Raw genomic sequence first — 23,904 nt, 5'->3', positions numbered from 1 at the left:
CTCTTGCCGCTTGTCCTTGGCAGAGGGGAACAGATTGATGACGCAGGCAGTTGAATATGTTAGAGATAAACAATTTCACTCCTGACTTGTTCAGGCAAACTCCATTTGCCTTGAAAAGATGTCTGCGATCCCAGAAAAAGTTAAAATTGTCAATAAATGAACAGAATGGTCAGTACAGGCCGTTGAAAGCCAGGTGTTCAGTGCAAACAATCTGCTGAATCTCTCCACTCCTCTTCTGACTGGCGGTAGAGGGCCACTGATGAACACCTCTGCATTTAGAGAGCTGGCAGTTTCCAACAAACATTTAAAGTCTTCTTTCAGCACTTCTGACTGTTGTTCATTTGTTCCAATGTGCAGTACCACATTCTTCACAATCGGATGTTCAGCCCCAATATGCAGGATCTTCTCAGCCAAGTCAGAGACCACATCCTTGGGAAAACAGAGTACTTGTTGTTGTTCTTATTACACAGACCTTTTACATCTCTTACAGCAGAGTCACCCACAATCACAGTTTCAGGCCCAGTCGTTAGCTTTCCCTCTAGCCTTTTACTTTTAGAGTAGCTATTGGTCCTTACCCTGCTGCGTGAAGAGGACAGGTTATCCAGGTCATCAGATCTCCGGTTCTCGGTCAGCGGAGCGTATCTGTTCTGGATTGGCACACTTGGTGGTTTAGGAGGATTGTTTGTAATTCTCCCTTTAGCAGCTGTCCACTGCTGTTTCCTAGTATGAATAGGGGTTGAAGAGGCGCTCTTCCTGGGTGATAACAATGCAGGCCAGCCGGTCGCATCACAGATTTCGGAGCTCTGGGCTCTGCCTGTTATCCGTCCTCCCAAATCCCATGGAAATGATTTACTCTTAGGCTTTGCACCCAGAGAGTTCCAGGGAGGACTACCACTTGTAGATTTATTACCCGCTACACAGCCCTCCTGTTCCTTGGAATCCTTGTAGCTGCTAACTAGCTGTGAGTTAGCATACCCTTCTCCATTATTTTGCAACACTGGTAAAGTCGTGTCATTCCCACAACATAGTCCATTCACTTCCACGTTAACTTCCAACCGTTGCATTTTCATTTCCAACACAGCCATCTTCTGTATAAGTTTCTGGAAGTCATCTGTAGAGAACGGAGGCATTTTGCTACCAACTAGCTAAATAGCAGTAGCCTACCAGGCTTTAGCTGTTGCTAGGCCACGCTATTGTAAAACTGACGTCGTCGTAAAAATGTTGAAATATGGCTGAAACCCTCCGTCTATTTACGAAGATGAACTGTCCCAGTGATAAGTTAATGTTCAGGAGCCGCTGCTCGAAGTTTTCAGAGAATAAGAATAGGAAAATCAGCATAAAAAGTAAGCAGAGGCAAGAGCAAGCAGAAAAGCGTCTGCACTGTAAGAAAGATAAGCAAGCTACTTACATACGTTTACTTCAGTAGTATTCTCGACTTTTACTTGAAATTGAGTGTTTTAACAGTGTGGTTTCAACCACAATGATTATTTAGTAGCACAGTATGTGTCACCTGCCAGTAAACCAGGAACGTTTTTTTTTTCCATTGCTTTGGTTTAATACTTTCTATTTCAAATGAACTAGCAGATCCTCCCACCCTGTGTACTCTACAGGCTTGTCTACATTCCTTTTCACTCGAGTTTCACGGGAAGAACCACACCTCTGAAGGAACTCCTGCACTCACATTCAGAATTTAAACAATATGAAAAAAAACAAAAAGCCTTGTTTTAAGTCTGATAATAGGAGAATTTGGACATTTGACAGAGGGACTTGAGAGAGATGTAGTGCATCTTTAATTAGAATATACTAAAATAAGCAGAAATCAATAGCAACACACACATACACACACACACGCACGCACACACACACACGCACACAAAGAGCAAAACCAATTCACTTTATTATTATCTTGTGTCTTGCTAATGTACGTTGGCCGACAGACGGCATACAAGTTACTTCAACTACTATCAAGTACACTTTTTAGAGTGCACTACACAACGGTTTTGCACCTGTTCACACTCACCGGACACTTTATCAGGTACACCTTGCTAGTACTGGGTTGGACCCCATTTTGCCTTTAGATCTGCCTTAATTTTTCATGGCATATACTCAACAGGGTGCTGGAGACATTTCTCAGGGATTTTGGTCCATATGCTGCACATCCATGCTGCAAATCTCCCGTTCCACCACATCCCAAAGATGCTCTATGATTTAGATCTGGTGACTATGGAGGCCATTTGAGGGCAGTACTTGTCATGAAGAAACCAATAAACCATATATATATATATATATATAGTAGGGGTGTAACGGTACACGTACCCGTACCGAAATTATTCGGTACGGGCCCTTCGGTTCGGTACAGGTGTGTACCGAAGTGTACCGAACGAATATAACGTTGAACGTAAAAAATTGAGAACGTGAACAACTTCTTGGAAGTAATCTCAGGTGCTGCGTCGCAGCATTCAGAGTAATTTGCTCACATTGGGTTCAACGCGTCATAGAGCGAGCAAGTCATTTCATTGGATGAGAGGCATACTATAAGAGCTGGTCAGAGGGATGCGTTCAAATGTAGTCAGTAATTTGAGGAACTGTCGAAAATTAATGGCGAACGCAGATAAAGTTGAGCTCGAAAATCCTCCAGCATCATTGAAGTCTCCGGTTTGGGAACATTTTGGTTTCGCAGTTACGTACAAGGATGACGGACAAAGACAGGTGGACCGAACCAAAGCTGTTTGTCGGCATTGTTCAACTAAAATTGGTTACGCGGCTGGCAATACATCAAACTTGCACACTCTTGAAAAGGCATCACCCGAACGTGAATATCACCAGTACCAAAAGAAAAAAGACTGAAGTGCAAACCCAACTCCCACTAGCATTTAAGCCTCCAACACTCGCAGAGAGTTCAGACCGAGCCAAAGCTATTACAAACACCAAATATCCTTATGTTGCCATGTTAGCAAAGCGCTACCTGGCTGTATCTGCTACCTCTGTCCCTAGAGAGAGGGTGTTCTCCACAGCAGGAGACATTGTTAGTGCCAGCAGATCTGCCCTTTCAGCAAGCAATGTGGACAAGTTCATCTTTCTTTAAACAACAAAATACAATGACAAGCAAGTCCTAATGTCAAACTGGCTGCTTAGGTGCTAGTACAGTAGGCTACAGTTCAAATACAGATTATTTCAGTTCATCGAAATGCTGCACCTTAATGTTCATTTTATTATATTTTGTATTTATTTGAGTGAATATTCACAGTTTAATAATAATTAAAACCCAAAACTAATAGTTTATGTTTTGTGAGTACTAGTACAGTAAAGTTCAAATACAGATTATTTCAGTTCATCGAAATGCTGCACCTTAATGTTTATTTTATTATATGTTGTATTTATTTGAGTGAATACATTATTCACAGTTTAATAATAATAAATATATATATATACGTTTTGTTTTGTGAAAAAAAATTATGCTGTACCGAAAACGTACCGAACCGAACCGTGACCAAAAAACCGAGGTACGTACCGAACCGAAATGTTTGTGAACCGTTACACCCCTAATATATAGACATATGCCCTGTGAAATTGTAAGTCATATGGGTGGTGGGATAGAGACAATATCCCATTGATGTTTATTTTTGTTATTGAATCAGTTTCTTTCAACAAATCATTACAATTGAAAAAACAGGAACAGAGTACATTAAGTACACTAAATCTTACACTGTTATAGTGTAATATCTTACCAAACTGTAGGACTCAACTTCCACAAATATGCTGTGGACTGCTTTCCTTTATGCAGTTCTCCACTTCCTTATCCAACTGTCTCTGTTTTCACTGACATCCCTTTGGTTTAGATTCAGCAAGAATCGCTTGAATGTAATTTGCTTTGCATTTTGTCGTGTCAACAATCAGCATGTATACATCAATTGCATGTATACAATAAATGTTGATATCCTAACATCTTCTCTTTTTGTATCAAGCCACTGCAGCGCTGTACCACTAGAGGGGGCTGCTTAACAGCACATGGTATTCCAGGCCAGCTGACGAGTGCAGGAAAATGTAATATATTTTGCGTGTAGTATGTGTCTGTTTTATAATCGACACGTCTAAGCATTTCATTGCTGCATGTTTGTACCTTTATTAACAAAAAATAACATGGATGCACAATGCCCTACTTTCATTTTAACATTAAATGTCAGGGTTGCTTCTGTGAAAGCAGTGTTTGTCCAGGTTTTCTTTTTTTCTAAGATATTTTTTCAAAATATAACAACACTTTCTTACCTCAAGTATAACCTTAAATACATAAGGACCTTGGAACAGATGAAAGCAAATGGAAACATACACACGCACGCACACACACACACACACACACACACACACACACACACACACACACACACACACACACACACACACCACACACCACACTGTAGAAACACAGAAGCGAGAAATGAAGCTAAACATCCCTTTAGAAGAGACACGGCCAAATCCTTCATGCCTGAGTCACCTTCTGTTTAAAAATGATTTTATGCATAATTATTCAGAATCTCCTCTTGATTTACCCATGTGTTGTAAAGGTCAGGGCACATCATCAGTTTTAGAAGCGTACAACAAGTTAGGGGTCTCACATAAGTTAGGAATAGCTTTGCTTTCTTCTACCAACAATATGACGCATAATTGACCTAAAAGTTTAAGAGGTGAATTCGTCACACTTATTTGAAACAAGATAATGTTTTGAGACAGAATAATTGTATGAAAAATTAAGGAGAACAGGCAGTTGTTGATAGGGTTAGGGTTGTTGATAGGGTTAGGGTTGTTGATAGGGTTAGGGTTGTTGATAGGGTTAGGGTTGTTGATAGGGTTAGGGTTGTTGTTGTTTACTTGGAACTGGTCAAAGAGTGGTCCTTCTGAGTCTTTAATAATAATTTAACAAGAGAGGCACACAGGATACAGAAAGCAATGTCTTCACAGCCCAGTGCAATGACTCAAACTGAAGATATGGCTTTTATACAGTTACAATTAATACGCTTATACATAAATACGTCGGATAGTGTAAGAGCAGTCGGATTCTCTGGAAGCCCGGTCGTCTTTTCCTATTTTCCTAACCACTATTCCTTAACCATTCCTTTCTTTGATAATCATTATTTCAATTACGAAATACATTGGAGTTAAGTCCTAGCAAATTGTTACATTTGCAATAATAATAGGATCCGGGTGGGAAAATGACTCCCAAATGTGTATCGTCTTCAGTAGAGTTGGAGTGGGGGGAAGGCCAAGAGAACAGGTGTCTGTTTCCTGTAAGTTTCTCTGTGATTCCTCATAAAAAGAAACGGTGTTGCCAATCACATGATACAGGTGTTCCCAGCAACAGGAAGATGTTATTCTCTTCGGACAACTTTGCAATAATAAAATAGCGATTTGATCGACACTTCAGTGCAGCACCATAGGAAAAGTTGTCTTCCTTGGGGTAACATTTAGGTAGCATTTATGAGACACAATTACATTTATGCTTCAAAGACAATTAAAATATGTACATGAGAACAACAGAATGATGAGTTTGGTTGTAGTAAAACACAGTATATGTGATCACAGTAAGCAGGGCAAATCTGAACAGAAGTGTATTGAGCTGAAGATTAGTATAACTGAGCTGTGTCTGACCCACTTGTAACTTCCTAGATGAAGACATATTTTATAATATTTTAACAATGTTTTTACTATATTGTAATGCATTGTTGTATTTAATGCATTAATTATTAAGTGTCTACAGGACACCTTATATTTATAGTAATTTCTAGGTGTTTATCACAGATCTTTAGTGGTTAGTGGTGAGGTACAGTAAGGCAGATGCTGTTACTTTTAGACAGAGCTAGGCTAGCTGTTTCCACCTGTTTTCATTCTTTATGCTAAGCTAACCAGCAGCTTAGCTTCACAATAACATGCAGACATGAGTGATATAAACATTCTCATCAAGTCCTTGGCAAGAAAGCAAATACGCATATTTCCTAAAATGTTGCACTACAGATTTAAAGATTTAATGACAGATTTTACAAATATTATCACATGTAGTATTTTCAGACTTACTGTATTCCTCTTTGATTTAAAACAGTATTTATACCGTGATGGAAAGAAACATAGTCAACAACAGGCTAAAGGAACCTTTCTTTTCCTTGAAGAAGTGTGTTTAAACTTTAGTGTTTATGGAGTAGTTTTCTCTACACAGCAATACTTACTATTAGTTAAGAATGAAGGCTATGACTGTGTACTGTATGTTTCTGTTTTTGCACAGCTGTCTATAAGAAGTACTCTTGTTTTTTGTAATGGTTGTTTTGTTCTTTAATACTCTTGTTTATGAATTGTGTCATGTATGCAGTATAAGCAGGTGGTAGAGCTGTGTGAGTGTGTTTGTGTTTTTATATGTGCCTGTGGGCTTCAGAGCAAATTATTTGGAGTGACAGGATGACGATTGACAACACAGCATTTACAGTAACAGCATCAACAATTGCACACATCTGAAAACCTGAATCATATGGCTCATTTCACCTTCTACCTGCCCATGCAGGCATACAATGTGACTGTTCAAACACACTCACATATGTTGACATACATACACACTCGTGCTTCTACTCATAGCCAAGCTTTGATGTTTTTCACCAATAAAACCGTCCTTGTCTTTTTATCCTTCGTGAATTGGAATTTATTTGAAAGTATTTTTCCCACGCATCTTCTCACATGTCAGGCTGCTGAGTAATTCAAGTCCAACTCATTTTCATTTTCATTTCTTTTGACCTCAGATATATTTATTATTAATAATCTATTCTTTTAAACATCTTTTGTTTTGCAAGTCATTATTGAATGTACAGAGGTATTGTACATAACACATGTATTGTGTATAGAGTATAGGCATTTTTGTGTGAGTTTTATATTAAATGTTAATTTTTGTAAACACGAGTCAGGTTTTATTTTTTTAAGACCACCCAGTGAGCCATATAGGCCACTGGGACTACAACTCGTATTTTCACTGCTGCTATTAATCCAATGCTGCTGCGTTAGGTTGTTTTATATATAGGCCGTATTCATAATTATGAATGAGGATAAGTGCCTACGTTTTTGCTACTTCAGAATCAAAGCCTGGCTCCACATATAGAAATCCAATAATTGTTCAGATTTTTGAATAGATGAATATAGATGTCAACAGACACACACATTTCCACAAAAATGGAAATTGTGGGTGTAATTGATTAGCTATCAAATTAAATGAGTTTTCAGAAGTAACTCTTAAATAACTTCACTGTTAAAAGCTCCTAAAAACTACAACCACAGCTCCTATGTTGAACACATATACAAACGTATACATACAGTATGTATTGCTATATACTCTGTTTTGCTACATGGGTCCATTGTGCACTGCAAAAAGAAAACATTCAACTTTATGAATCTAAAAACAATCTGATTTATTTTGCTGACTTCTTGATTTAGCTATTTACATTTTTCTTCCTGGTTGTTATTTCTGTCTTATTTTTTAAATGGAGTTCTTTAGATGCCCACTGGGAATACATTGTTGGTCTATTTTAATCCTGCCACACCCTACCTGCATTGAAATAATAAAGTACAAACATGGAAAAATAAAAGAGGCAGTGGGCAGCAGCATGCTGCAAAGATGACTCCGTTAAGAGTGTTAATGCAACATCCTTGTTTGACAAGATTTAGCATTAATATTTCAAGGAGCAAGCTTTCAAAAGTAAAACGTTAAATGTAGAAGCCTTATTTTTTCAGGTCCACTGAGCAAAGAGAGACATGGGCATGGGAATGAACATGTCAAGATGTTTATTTTTTATCAGATAATACACAGTGATTGAGTTTTGTAGTCTTGTAACCACAGTTAACACAATTCATTTATAATCAGGGTTGTTCAAGTTTATAACATTTGGAAAGAAGTAAAAAGATTACACAGAACATTTCAAGACTTAGAAAATCACCTATTTCCTAAACTGTCTTAAAACATACATGTATAGGGGTGATGCACATATAGGATTGTATTTTGTCTCGTCCTCTTTCCCCTACCACACAGTTACGGCCCGTCCACACTACAGCGTCGACAGCGTCGACAGCGTCGACAGCTTCAATCTGCCCATTCACTTTGAATGGGGTGACGTCACGTTGCCGCTTTTTTTCGCCGAACTGAATTGTGGGTAGCATAGCGGTCCGTCTCCGCCGGAGACGCCGGAGTAGCCAGCGCCAGCCAATCAAATCCCGTTTCGGAAAATCTGACAGCTCAAGCCGTAGCCAATCAAACCGCGTCTCAGCTGGGAGAAATATCCCGCCGTTCATTTCTATATTTCAAAAAAAGATGGAGGAGAAACTAATTATCGCCGTAGCAAATCACCCGGTTTTGTATGACCAGACCCTCTTCACCTACCGGGATACAAACCGGAGTAACCAGGCATGGAGGGAGGTGGCAGAGACAGTGGGTGAAACTGGTAGGTTTTCGCCTGTTTGGGGAGTTTATATATATATATATATATTGCTCGCATAAAATCCCCGGGGTTTTTGCTTTGTATGTCGGGGGCGGGAGATTCATGTGATTGGTTGTTGGTCGCGTTGCTCGAATAAAATCCCCAAGCTTCAGACACGCCCAGCTCCAAGCTTTTTTTGAAGCTGTAGTGTGGACGCTCCGTAGTGTGTGTGTGCACTGTGGTGCTGGAAGTAGAGTTTGATGTTTCCTTTCTTTGCTATCATGAATATTTGATTCAGCTCACCATCCCCAGAAGGTTCCATCCAAATGAAAGCTAAAACAGCAGCTTCGACAACATCTACAAGAGCAGCAACAGCAGCCCCCGCTGTGGGAATATGCCGCCAATCACCTATAGCCTGACAGGAGTGATGTTTGTGTTAGGTAATTCCATGGCATCACTTTTCACTCACACGCACAAGAGAGAAAGAATATATAGGAAAAGTAAAAAAATAGGTATCGGTGAAGAAGATAAATACATATCTTGAATAACGTGAAGAAAAAAGTGACACAAAGCAAACTGAATCTGTATCCAGAGGAGGATTTATTGTCATGTAGACACAAAGACACGTAGAAAATGGGGGAAGATTTAAGGTAAAGAAGGGGTGAAACACAGGCTGGAAATGACACAAAAGATGACATTATTAACAAGACAGTCATTTGGAGTCATTGCTCTACCTAGAAGTGCATGTGTGCGAGTGTGCATACATGCAAGACTGCGTTTACTGTACAGAAGGGAGGAGGGATTATATGATGAAACGATTAACAATCTTGTCATTCTTAACAACTAATCCTCATATAAAATGCTTTAGCCAACAAAAACATTTATCTTTTGACACTGTTCCCTACCCTGATCAGACCGAGACTGAACTGCACAAATATTACATCCTTTAGGAATTAATGAGTTGAATAGGGTAGTTAATTTACCTCTTAAAAAACGATACGCTGGTTTACGGACGACTGATTCCCAATGTAAGTCAATGGGCCAAATGTAAGTCAATGGGCCCAATGACGTTGTGGACACAGAAATGTAGTACCACTGTGACTACAACAAAAAATAGCTGGTGCACTGAATGTCCCAAATTATTCAAATGGTGACCTCCATGATAGAGAGCTGTTGACAGTGCAGAACTTTAAAGGGGATATTTTAACTCAGATTTAAACAAGTCAGTTTACCAGTAGTTCAGACATGTGTAGCCTTCATTGATAAATATAGCCCCACTTCTTAAATAGTGAAATGGTGATTGTTAAGTCTTATGTAAACTGAGCTTAACATACTGACAGATTTTGTTATCTTTCTAAATAAAAAGAAATGTTAAATGTAGAAGCCTTCTTTTTTCAGGTCCACAGAGCAAAGAGAGACATGGGCATGGGAATGAAAATGTCAAGATGTTTATTTTTTATCAGATAATACACAGTGATTGAGTTTTGTAGTTTTGTAACCACAGTTAACACAATTCATTTATAATCAGGGTTGTTCAAGTTTATCACATTTGGAAAGAAGTAAAAAGATTACACAGAACATTTAAAGACTTAGAAAATCACCTATTTCCTAAACTGTCTTAAAACATACATGTATAGGGGTGATGCACATATAGGATTGTATTTTGTCTCGATTCCCAATGTAAGTCAATGGGCCAAATGTAAGTCAATGGGCCCAATGACGTTGTAGACACAGAAATGTAGTACCACTGTGACTACAACAAAAAATAGCTGGTGCACTGAATGTCCCAAATTATTTAAATGGTGACCTCCATGATAGAGAGCTGTTGACAGTGCAGAACTTTAAAGGGGATATTTTAACTCAGATTTAAACAAGTCAGTTTACCAGTAGTTCAGACATGTGTAGCCTTCATTGATAAATATAGCCCCACTTCTTAAATAGTGAAATGGTGATTGTTAAGTCTTATGTAAACTGAGCTTAACATACTGACAGATTTTGTTATCTTTCTAAATAAAAAGAAATGTTAAATGTAGAAGCCTTATTTTTTCAGGTCCACAGAGCAAAGAGAGACATGGGCATGGGAATGAAAATGTCAAGATGTTTATTTTTTATCAGATAATACACAGTGATTGAGTTTTGTAGTTTTGTAACCACAGTTAACACAATTCATTTATAATCAGGGTTGTTCAAGTTTATCACATTTGGAAAGAAGTAAAAAGATTACACAGAACATTTCAAGACTTAGAAAATCACCTATTTCCTAAACTGTCTTAAAACATACATGTATAGGGGTGATGCACATATAGGATTGTATTTTGTCTCGATTCCCAATGTAAGTCAATGGGCCAAATGTAAGTCAATGGGCCCAATGACGTTGTAGACACAGAAATGTAGTACCACTGTGACTACAACAAAAAATAGCTGGTGCACTGAATGTCCCAAATTATTTAAATGGTGACCTCCATGATAGAGAGCTGTTGACAGTGCAGAACTTTAAAGGGGATATTTTAACTCAGATTTAAACAAGTCAGTTTACCAGTAGTTCAGACATGTGTAGCCTTCATTGATAAATATAGCCCCACTTCTTAAATAGTGAAATGGTGATTGTTAAGTCTTATGTAAACTGAGCTTAACATACTGACAGATTTTGTTATCTTTCTAAATAAAAAGAAATGTTAAATGTAGAAGCCTTATTTTTTCAGGTCCACAGAGCAAAGAGAGACATGGGCATGGGAATGAAAATGTCAAGATGTTTATTTGTTATCAGATAATACACAGTGATTGAGTTTTGTAGTTTTGTAACCACAGTTAACACAATTCATTTATAATCAGGGTTGTTCAAGTTTATAACATTTGGAAAGAAGTAAAAAGATTACACAGAACATTTCAAGACTTAGAAAATCACCTATTTCCTAAACTGTCTTAAAACATACATGTATAGTAGGGATGTGCATCTCCATCACTGAGGCCGATGCGATGTGCATCTCGATACGTTGCCACGATACGATACATTAACGATACATTTGAAACACCAGGCGATGCGATACGATACGATTCACCCCTGTTGCGATACAGTTCGATACGATTTTATTCAACATTATGCGATTCGGTGCGATACGATGCGATTCAACACGATGCAAAAATAATGATACTTCAATTTGGTATGACAGAGGATTTTTGTTGTATTCCTTATATGCAGCAAATCATACATTAACAAAAAAGTGCTTTACATATTTGGTACTGCACATCCCATCATGCCGTTTATTTTTTTACCTTTAAAAGCTCTCCAGAGTACAATTGTATAACACCTCACAGTTAAACAATATAAGGATGCATTGCTCATGATTAACAATGTGCAAATAACAGCTACCATAGAGCAATGCCCATACAGCTGCCAGCCTGATGTGTTTAACACTCATTCATAGGCTAACTCACCAGTGAGCAGAAAGCGGTGGGTTCTATATGAACAATAAATAATACAAATAACCTGTCACAAACAGGTATTTCATAACTGCTTACAGTGAGGAATACATTTAAATTATTATTGGCCGTCACAGGCTGCTGTAAACTAAACACCACTCTCTCTGACAGAACACCTCACTGAGTGATTTAACTCATATGTCTAACTTTGAGGTTTCTCTTTTCAGCCGCAGACCCCATGTCGACTCTTTATGTGCGTCGCTAAGTTCCTCGTACTACTTGTGTACTTTAAATCGGCTCGGCATCGTTAACAATTTGCGAGCGATTTTTCAAGTTGACCGTCTGTGCCGCGCACATATACCATCAGGACGTTACTGATGGGGTTTCGGCTGCGGAGTGATACTGTGTGTATGCAAGCCCGCATCTAGGACGGATCTATGTATCATGGCTGTAGACCTGTTAAGTAATAAAGATACCTCATACAAAGGTCTACGGATACCTTATTACTCTCCATGACCTGCGGTCAACTATATAGCCTAGCATAAAGGACTATTACACCGTCTTTCTTGAACAATCCGAAGTGTTGCCAAACGTTTGATTTGTAGGTATTTTTCGGTGCGCTGTGTTTCTCTTTCTCCTCGACTTCCGTGTGTGTTGATAACTGAGACTCTCGGCCTCCGTAGTGGCGAAGATATCAAAGATCGTATCTGCTGAGCGTTGACAAGATTAGGGGATTTTATATGAATGAATCGGTTTTTGACCGATGCAAAGACGCTACGCAATCGATGCATCGCGAGTTCAACCCGGTTCAACCCAAACTGTAGCCGATGTGCACTCTTTCAACCGGTGCACTCGCATCTTGAACGTTTATGCCGGTGCACCGATGTGAATCGGTGAATCTTAACATCTCTAATGTATAGGGGTGATGCACATATAGGATTGTATTTTGTCTCGATTCCCAATGTAAGTCAATGGGCCAAATGTAAGTCAATGGGCCCAATGACGTTGTAGACACAGAAATGTAGTACCACTGTGACTACAACAAAAAATAGCTGGTGCACTGAATGTCCCAAATTATTTAAATGGTGACCTCCATGATAGAGAGCTGTTGACAGTGCAGAACTTTAAAGGGGATATTTTAACTCAGATTTAAACAAGTCAGTTTACCAGTAGTTCAGACATGTGTAGCCTTCATTGATAAATATAGCCCCACTTCTTAAATAGTGAAATGGTGATTGTTAAGTCTTATGTAAACTGAGCTTAACATACTGACAGATTTTGTTATCTTTCTAAATAAAAAGAAATTGTTCCAGCCAACGAAAGCTGGTTACAAATAGTCTACTGTATCAGATGAGCAAAGTGTGGAATGTAAGGGTCATGCGGATGAATGATATCTGAACCCTGGATGCATAACATAGTTTCCCTTGGATTACTATTGTTGCTGGTGTGAAAAAGCATAACAGTTTATGTACAATAAGTTTTGTCTTGACCTTTGAAAAAAAGCCTTGTGAACCACGATAGCAAACATCGAACTGCACTTATTTCACAATTGACATTTGAACCACATCAAAAATGTTCAAGTGCTTTAGCTGGGTTCATATAAACCGTTTGAGTGTGTGTGTGTGTGTGTGTGTGTGTGTGTGTGTGTGTGTGTGTGTGTGTGTGTGTGTGTGTGTGTGTGTGTGTGTGTGTGTGTGTGTGTGTGTGTGTGTGTGTGTGTGTGTGTGTACTTACTGTAGTGTCCTAGTTTTTGCCTTGCAGTCTTTGAGGTCAAATAAGGAACAAACTTTCCACATCGTGTAAAGAGGAATAATACCCACAGGCAAGCTTACACACAGACACACACACACACAGACACACACACACACACACACGCACGCATGCACACACACACACACACACACACACAGACACACACACACACACACACACACACACACACACACACACACACACACACACACACACACACACACACTAGCATAGTCATGCTGTCAGGATACATTTTCATAGATGCAATTAAAGCAACATCATTGTCCATATAATCAATGACAACCACAATACAAACAGGCTGCCAGTTTAAACAAGTCCTGAGGGCCCACACACACACTCACACACACACACACACACTGATATAACACATTTCCTATGGACGGACAATTGAAAGGGGACCTATCATGCAAAATGCACTTTTGTACGTCTTTTATACATGAATATGTGTCCCCGGTGTGTCAGGGAACTCACCAAGTGTCAGAAAAGACAACCCTCTCTCTTTTCCTCCGTACCCAAATCTCTAAAAACAGGGCTGCAATGGATCTGATACAGACTGATACAGATTTGAAATATCTCTGACGTCAGAAACGAGGAGCTCCGCCTATATGGGCAACTCTCCACCTATCAGGAGGAGACAGCCACGGCCATTGCCGTTCGAAAGCGCTGGAGACGCTGTAGTACATATGCCAGGCCTGTAGGTGGCGCTGTAGTCTGCCACAAAAGCAGCGAAGAAGACTTCTCACAGATTCAGCCTTGCTAAAAAAGAGTAAATAGAGTGAAATGAGGCATGATCTGTTTGGTATTTTGAAAAAAAAACTTTGCAGACATGTTTTATATAGTTATGGCCCTACAATATATTATTCAAATATACACTGAACAAAAATATAAATGCAACACTTTTGTTTTTGCTCCCCTTTTTCATGAGATGAACTCAAAGATCTAAAACATTTTCTATATACACAAAATAACCATTTCTCTCAAATATTGTTCACAAATCTGAAAAAATCTGTGATAGTGAGCACTTCTCCTTTGCCGAGATAATCCATCCCACCTCACAGGTGTGGCATATCAAGATGCTGATTAGACAGCATGATTATTGCACAGGTGTGCCTTAGGCTGGCCACAATAAAAGGCCACTCTAAAATGTTCAGTTTTATCACACAGCACAATGCCACAGATGTCGCAAGTTTTGAGGGAGCGTGCAATTGGCATGCTGACAGCAGGAATGTCCACCAGAGCTGTTGCCCGTGAATTGAATATTCATTTCTCTACCATAAGCCGTCTCCAAAGGCGTTTCAGAGAATTTGGCAGTACATCCAACCGGCCTCACAACTGCAGACCACGTGTAACCACACCAGCCCAGGACCTCCACATCCAGCATGTTCACCTCCAAGATCGTCTGAGACAAGCCACTCGGACAGCTGCTGCAACAATCGGTTTGCATAACCAAAGAATTTCTGCACAAACTGTCAGAAACCGTCTCAGGGAAGCTCATCTGCATGCTCGTCGTCCTCAGCGGGGTCTCGACCTGACTCCGGTTTGTCATCGTAACCGATTTGAGTGGGCAAATGCTCACATTCGATGGCGTCTGGCACGTTGGAAAGGTGTTCTCTTCACGGATGAATCCCGGTTTTCACTGTTCAGGGCAGATGGCAGACAGCGTGTGTGGCGTCGTGTCGGTGAGCGGTTTTCTGATGTCAATGTTGTGAATCGAGTGGCCCATGGTAGTGGTGGGGTTATGGTATGGGCAGGCGTATGGCCAGGCGTATGTTATGGACGACGAACACAGGTCCTTTTTATTGATGGCATTGTGAATGCACAGAGATACCGTGACGAGATCCTGAGGCCCATTGTTGTGCCATTCATCCACGACCATCACCTCATGTTGCAGCATGATAATGCACGGCCCCATTGGAGGCAGTCGCAATTTCTACAGGCTCGCACTTACCTGTTAGCATCGGGCATCTGTTAGCATCTGTTAGCATCTAGCAGCATCTAGCTCTCCTGCTTACAAACTTTTAGCCATCCCTGCTTATACAAGTAGTAGTTTTAGTTGTCTGCGAACTGTGGAGGCCTACTCCCACCTGTCGAGTACGGCTGTACTGAAGTGTTTTTCCTCCGGAGACGTCACGAAGAGACGGAGCGGCTCCACCTGTTGCTGCATGCGATCTGCGATTTACGGAGGCCTGCTCGTCGCGAAGAGACGGAGCGGCTCCACCTGTTTGCTGCCTGCGATCTGCGATCTACGGAGGCCTGCTCCCACCTGTAGAATACCGCTGTATTGGAGAGGTTTTTACCCCGGAGTCGTCGCGGAGAGACGGAGTGGATCCACGCTTCGGGCTTGGTCTGCTTCCACCGGGCGTGTGCTGCTGTGCGGAGGAGGATTTTACCACCGCTGGGGCCTGCTTTCCACCTGTCCTGGTTCTGCTGTTGCAGAGGCCTGCTTTCACCCCGGGGATACCACGGAGGGATCGGAGCGCTTCCACGCTGCTGTTTTCGCCTGTCCTTTGCTGCTGTGCTGATTTTGCTCCAGGAACATCGCGGATACTGTGTGCTGGTCTGGGAAAATGGCCCATATCGGGATTCTGCTGTGCCTGTTAACTGTTTTGGACTATGAGAAGATCTCTTGTCATTCTGAGAAGACTACTGGATTCAGGTCTGTTCTGCCACCCGCAGTGGGCATCCCCTGCAAAGGTTCGGATGTGTTGCTCAAACAATTACCTGTTGCCTTGTCACAGTCAATCTGCTCGACAAAAGATGTTTGTCTTTTTTATTTTCCTGCGATGATGGTTCTTCAGGACTGCTTCTTAAGCTCTAATCACACTCTCGCAGACTTTTCCGGTGTTTCTAAATTAGATGACAATGTATTTGTGTCGTTTAAGAGGAAAAGATGCTTGGTTTTTTTGTTGTTATTACTGTCAGGAAATGTACAACCTAACCCTGGTCCGCCCAGTAGTAGTAGTCAGATCGCTACTCCTGCTGATTTTAAAGCTAGGTCTGGGTTGGGTTTCATCCACTTGAATGTGCGCAGTCTGTTAGATAAACTAGATTTTGTCCGTATCTGGGCGAGCTCGACTGACGCTGACGTCATTGTCTTATCAGAAACATAGCTAAACAAATCTATTTTGGCCTCTGACATTGCCTTAAATGGTTTTAATGTGTATCGTACCGACCGGCCTAATAAAGGTGGTGGCGTTGCCATTTATGTTAAGAATAAGTTCAGTGTAACCACATTAGTTTCCAAATCGATCAGTAAGCAATTTGAATTTGTAGCCATAAATATAGAAGTGGCAAAGGGTCAACAGGTCATGGTAGTGAGTTGTTACAGACCCCCCTCAGCTGTCAAAGACTCCTTGTCTTCACTAGCAAATCTTTTATCACAACTAGACTACAAGGAAATAGTGCTACTTGGAGATTTTAACTGGGACTGGTTAACTGCAGTGTCAGATGGTTTTAAAAACCTTTGTATCTCTTTGAATGTTACTCAGATTGTTGACAGTCCTACTCGCCCAAATATTAAGTCCCCTAATAAATCCTCCCTAATTGATCTCATTTTAACTAATGTTCCCCATAAATATTCATCTGTGGGAGTATTTGCAAAGATCTGAGCGATCACTGTGTTGTGGCCACAATTAGGGACACTAAGGTCCAAAAGGTTAAATCTCGCATTATCATTAAGAGAGACAAAAAACATTTTGTTGAGCAGGGTTTTGTGCATGATCTGTTTGATTTTGATTGGGGTAAAATCGATCTGTGTGCTGATGTGGAAACCGCATGGTCTTATTTTTATCTTGGTTTTATGGAGATCATTGATAGACATGCACCCCTGCGTACATTTAGAGTAAAGGGACGAGACAATCCTTGGTTTTCTGCTGAGCTGTCTAGTCTCCTTCATGAAAGAAACAAGGCCTGGGCAAAGGCTAGGCAATCAGGCTCAGAGGTAGAGTGGCTGCGTTTTAGGCAGCTAAGGAATAGCTTCACTTCAAATGTCAAAAGTGCAAAGTCAAAGTACTATTTGTCAGTTACCACAGAAAACCTAAATAATCCTAGGAAATTTTGGAAAGCAATAAAATCGATATCCACCGGTGAGATCCGTAATGAGCTACCTCCGTGCCTTACCACAGCATCTGGCACTATATCTGACAGGGCCACTATGTTAAATTGCTTTAATGAGCATTGTGTGTCCTGCGGTTCTATGTTTGATTCTGTGACTAACTCTGCTTCTGTGAACACCCCAATCCGTGACTCTGAACAATGTGGTCTGGAAAACCCTTTCAGTTTTACTCCTTTTACTGTCAATGTTGTTCATGAAGCCTTATCTAAGCTAGATCCTAAGAAACCGGCTGGCCCGGACAACGTAGAACCTTTCTTTTTAAAGATAGCTGCAGATTTTATTGCTCTTCCTCTTACTACTCTTTTTAACCTCTCCCTCAGCACAAATGCAATTCCAAAAGTATGGAAGTCAGCTTATGTCTTGCCTTTGCTAAAAGGAGGGGAGGCAACTATTTTAAATAACTATAGGCCAATCTCTAAATTGTCAGTTCTGGCTAAGGTGCTCGAACGCCTAGTGAGTGAACAGGTAAAGGAGTTTTTATGTAAAAATGATATCCTGTCTAAACATCAGTCAGGCTTCAGAAAGCAACATAGCACCATCACTGCCACAATGAAAGTGGTGAATGACATTACGAGTATTTTAGACAATAAGCAGAGTTGTGCAGCTCTATTTATTGACCTTTCCAAAGCGTTTGATACCGTCGATCATCGCATCTTAAAGCAGAGGCTACTCAGTATCGGCATATCCAGCCATGCAGTGGGTTGGTTTGTGAACTACCTCTCTGAAAGGTCCCAATGTGTTCACTTTGATGGGCTGTCTTCTGAGTGGTTAAACATTGCTAATGGTGTTCCTCAAGGTTCTGTTTTAGGTCCACTTTTATTCTCCATATATATCAACAGTTTAGGTGAAAATGTGGATGAAGCTACTTTACATTTTTATGCTGATGATAATGTGATGTATTGTGCAGGTCCCTCCATTAAGGAGGCTGGTGTTAAATTACAGGCTGTTTTTAACATTATTCAGACTCAGCTTGCTGAACTTAAGCTTATTTTAAATGTTGATAAAACCAAGGTAATGCTATTTACAAAAGCTAAAAAGATACCAGAGCCTGTTTTGGATATTGTTACTATGCAAGGACAAGTACTTGAAGTGGTTACCAGTTATAAATACCTAGGTATCTGGCTTGATGATTGTCTTACTTTTAAACTTCATGTCAATAACCTGCTTAAAAAGGGTTAGACTAGGTTTCTTTTACAGAAATAAGTCCTGTTTCTCGCTTGAGGCCAGGAAAAGGCTAGTCACTGTGACCTTTTTACCTGTGCTGGACTATGGTGATTTGATCTATATGAATGCACCTGCCCATTGCCTGGAAAAGTTAGATGCCGCCTATCACAGTGCCCTGAGATTTGTTACTAACTGTAAAGCACTTACTCATCACTGTACCCTATATGCCAAGGCAGGTCTGCCTTCACTAACTGTACGGAGGCTCAGTCATTGGTACTTGTTCATTTACAAAGCCATGTTGGGTAAACTACCTTTTTATATCTGCTCTCTGATCTCTCGACGAATTGAAAGTACATATTGCCTGAGATCTCATGATGTTGTTTTATTAAATGTGCCAAGTGCTAGGACTGTCTTAGGGAAGAAAGCTTTTAGTTGTGCAGCTCCACTAAATTGGAACAGTCTGCAAACATGTTTAAAACTGAGCACTTTGGTTCCCCTGCATCATTTTAAAACTCGGCTGGGTGACATGCTGTTTGATACTCATGGTACCTGTCTCTGTAAATAGAGTTTGTAAACTCTACCCTGTACATTATGTTGTATGTCATCCTTATTGTTGTTCTGTTGTTTTTATGTTACATGTGTAACTAATGTGCTGCAGGTCACCCTTGAAAAAGAGATCTTTTGATCTCAAGGGGCTTTCACCTGGTTAAATAAAGGCTACAAACAATGTTGCAAGGATCTGTACACAATTCCTGGGGGCTGAAAACATCCCAGTTCTTGCATGGCCAGCATACTCACCGGACATGTCACCCATTGAGCATGTTTGGGATGCTCTGGATCGGTGTATACGACAGCGTGTTCCAGTTCCTGCTAATATCCAGCAACTTCGCACAGCCATTGAAGAGGAGTGGACCAACATTCCACAGGCCACAATCAACAACCTGATCAACTCTATGCGAAGGAGATGTGTTGCACTGCGTGAGGCAAATGGTGGTCACACCAGATACTGACTGGTTTTCGGACCCCCCCAGACCCCCCCAATAAAGCAAAATTGCACGTTTCAGACTGGCCTTTTATTGTGGCCAGCCTAATGGAGGTGGGATGGATTATCTCGGCAAAGGAGAAGTGCTCACTATCACAGATATTTTCAGATTTGTGAACAATATTTGAGAGAAATGGTTATTTTGTGAATATAGAAAATGTTTTAGATCTTTTGAGTTCATCTCATGAAAAATGGGAGCAAAAACAAAAGTGTTGCATTTATATTTTTGTTCAGTGTAGCATGATAGGTCCACTTTAAGTCTAGAATAATCCGTTTACAAGAGTTAATTTGGAAAAAAACACACAGGCAGTAGGGAGAGGGGTGTCACAAACCATCACCACAGACAGGTCAGCATACGATGACACAGCCAAGATGGACACCATAGCCAGCAGGCCTGTTGTCTCTCAACACACACACACACGCACGCACGCACGCACGCACGCACACACACACACACACACACACACACACACACACACACACACACACACACACACACTCACTCAGTAACAATTTACTGCGAGCGTAGTGCAGACATCATGGGACCTGACGTGGGTCTAGGGTTTTCGTTTGATTGGCTTTCACATGCACTCTGGTCGTCGTGACCACTTCTGTCCCTGCAGGACTCTGGCAGGCCGAGTTTGGCAAGAGACGAGCTGTGACGCTGATGAGGGAGTTGGAAACTTTTATGTAAATGTGTGTCCCTGAAATGTATTTGTGGCATCTGTATGCTGTGACTGTATGAGCTGATTGATTCTTCAAATGTACTGGAAGATTGGCAAGATAACAGATCAGCATTTCCATTATTCTCGAATATAAAAGACAACCTTGAACAATTTTTATTTAATTAGGAGTGCCTTCTTTAAGAAAGATACATACCATTTTTTAACAAGAAAGTAGTTAAATGATAGTGATAATGAGCTTTTTAGGGGGCCTGAGAGGAGGAAGAAAAAATACAGAAAAGTACAGTACAGTACATGACTAAGCTAAAGGAAGCTGGAATGTATCTGACTTATTCTTGAATATCAAAATCCATGTTAAATACAAACATTCGAAAGGAAGGGCAATACACTGAACATTGAACATGTCCTATATGCAGCTCTCTGAGTAGTATAGTTTCCTTTGTAAATTATTGTCAGTCAAGAAACATTTGGAGAAAAAGTACTGTTTTAACTTGTACTGTTTGTGGCAAAAGTGTCGACTGAATTAAGCTGCAAGACCAGCAAGTTGAAACACAACTTTCTGAAAAGTTTTCTTGATGCCTAAGTAAAGAATGTTTCGCATAATTTCTGAACCTAGTTGTCTTTTAGCATGTGTGTGTCAGTGTGTGTTGCCTTATCTAATTTATTTCCATTTTGCAGAAAATAGTCCCATTAAAAGGCGATTCTGCTGCCTCAGTGTGTGATTCTCCAGCTCGGGTAATGAAGCCGCAGGAGACACATTCAGAGCGGAGTTAAATCATTTCACACTCTTTCTCTCTCTCTCTAAAACACACACACAAACACACACACACAAGGAGACACAACGTCTGCGATTGGAGTTAAATCACTTGACCTCTGACCTCTCTCTGGACCGATGAGAACATCTTCGACAGGGTGAAGACCCGTCGACAGCCTATAAATAGCAGGCAATTTAGAACTAAAGAGGAAGGGGCATCTCAAAGATTAATGACTCCTCTCAGCATTTTACTACTTTTCTTATATCAGTATTATCTTCACTTGTTTCGACCTGCTCCACTTGCTATCTCTCTTGCTCTTTTTTTGTTTTCCCCCAGCACTCTATTACTGCGTCTCTCTCTCTCCATTGTCTTTGTGTATATTTAGTGCAAATGCTGTTTACCGCCCGGGGGCAAGGCAGAGGCCGAGAAGGGGGACTCGGGTGTTCGGCCCGGGGGCAAGGCAGAGTTTGTGGTGGGGGTCTCAGGTGGACGGCCCTGGGGCAAGGCAGAGTTCATAAAGGGGCGAAGGCCACAGCGGGCAAACTCAGGGGGGCGGGCATGAGTGCGAAGGCAGCGGCTGGAAGAGTCAGGGGGCCGGGCCCGAGGGCGAGGGCCGCGGTCGGGAAAGTCAGGGGGCCGGGCTCGAGGGGGCGAAGACCGCGGCACTCAGGGGGCCGGGCACAAGGATGGGCAGGAGCTGGTGGAACCCCTGGTGGGTCAGGCGTAGACGGGACCCACGACGGAGAAAGGGCTGGTGTTGATGGGACCCCAAACAGGACAGGACATGGTGTTGGCAGGAAACCCGGCGGAGCACATGTCGGCGGGACCCCCAACAGGACAGGATATGGTGTTGGCAGGAAACCCGGTGGAGCAGGTGTCGGCGGGACCCCCAACAGGACAGGATATGGTGTTGGCAGGAAATCTGGCGGAGCAGGTGTCGGCGGGACCCCCAACGAAACAGGTGTTGGCGAGACCCCCGGCGGGACAGGTGTCGGCGGGATCCCCAACAGGTCAGGGCACGGAGTTGGCAGGACTCCCAACGGAACCCCCAACGGAACAGGACATGGGGTTGGCAGGACTCTCAACAAAACAGGTGTCGGCTGGACCTCCAACGGCACAGGACATAGGGTTGGCAGGACCCCCGGCAGAAGAGTAGTCGGCGGGACCCCCAACAGCACAGGACATAGGGTTGGCAGGACCCTCGGCAGAAGAGTATTCGGCGGGACCCCAACGGGACAGGACATGGAGTTGGTAGGACCCCCAGCGGAACCTCCAACAGACCAGGACATTGGGTAGGGACTTGAGAGGGGACTCGAGAGGTGACTTGAAAGGGGACTTTTCGAGGGAACTCGAGAGGAGACTCGAGAGGGAACTTGAGAGGAGACTTGAGAGGTGACTTCAGAGGGAACTCGAGAGATGACTTGAAAGAGGACTCCAGAGGGAACTGGAGAGGGAACTCGAGAGGAGGCTCAAGAGGGGACCTGAGAAGGAACTTGAGAGGGGACTCGAGAGGAGACTCGAGAGGAGACTTGAGAGGGAACTCGAGAGGAGACTTGAGAGGTGACTCGAGAAGAGACTTGAGAGGGTACCTGAGAAGGAACTTGAGAGGGGACTCGAGAGGAGATTCAAGAGGAGACTTGAGAGGAGACTTGAGAGGGGACTCGAAAGATGACTTTGAAAGGGGACTCGAGAGGGAACTTGAGAGGTGACTCGAGAGGGGACTAGAGAGGGGACTCGAGAAGAGACTCGAGAGGGGTCTTGAGACGGTCGGTTCGCCGACAGAACACAGGAGGCTGGAGTCGGCCGGAACGCCGACAGGACACGGGGAGCAGGCGTCGGCCGAAGAGCCAGTACAGGAGCCGAAACTGGAGTCGGGACCATGGCTGCTGGGGCCGGTTCTGGAGCTTATCAAAATAAAACAGGAAACCAAAGACAGAAAAAGACAAGACAAAACAAAACACAGACAGATCGTGACAAATATAGCAATATGCTGTAAAATTATGTGAAAACATGAATAAAACTACACATCTTCATAAGTGTCCTACACTAATAATACAAAGTTATTATGGCTGTGTATACCTTGTGTGCCGCCTAGTGGTTAAAGCACGTTATTGAATTATTGTTTTAATGTGTTATATTTGATGAAAAAAATATTAAGAGTACATACTTTCATAGGGGGAAAGTAGAAGGTCAATGATAGAAATATAGAATATAAAAAATCAAGAAGATACTGTAAGTGATCTCTACAATAAAACAGTTCAGTGCACGATGTACAAAGATATTAATAGGAGGATGTGCAAAACAGAAAAACGAATTAACCTTTATTCAAACATTAAATAATACTTTAGATTAAGGTCTTCTTTTAAATAAGAAAAAAGCTTTGGGGGTATCTACAGATAAATATTAAGCCTGACAAAGTACTTAACGTCTAATATATTGCTTTCCTGCAATGTTAACAATGTTGAAGCACTTATTTAACTGATATTTAGCCCGCATGGTTTTTCTTACCACTGCT

Source organism: Gymnodraco acuticeps, unplaced genomic scaffold (genome assembly GCF_902827175.1).
Source record: "Gymnodraco acuticeps unplaced genomic scaffold, fGymAcu1.1, whole genome shotgun sequence".
In the NCBI taxonomy this organism is placed as follows: Eukaryota; Metazoa; Chordata; class Actinopteri; order Perciformes; family Bathydraconidae; genus Gymnodraco; species Gymnodraco acuticeps.
Note: the sequence above shows the minus strand (reverse complement) of the source record.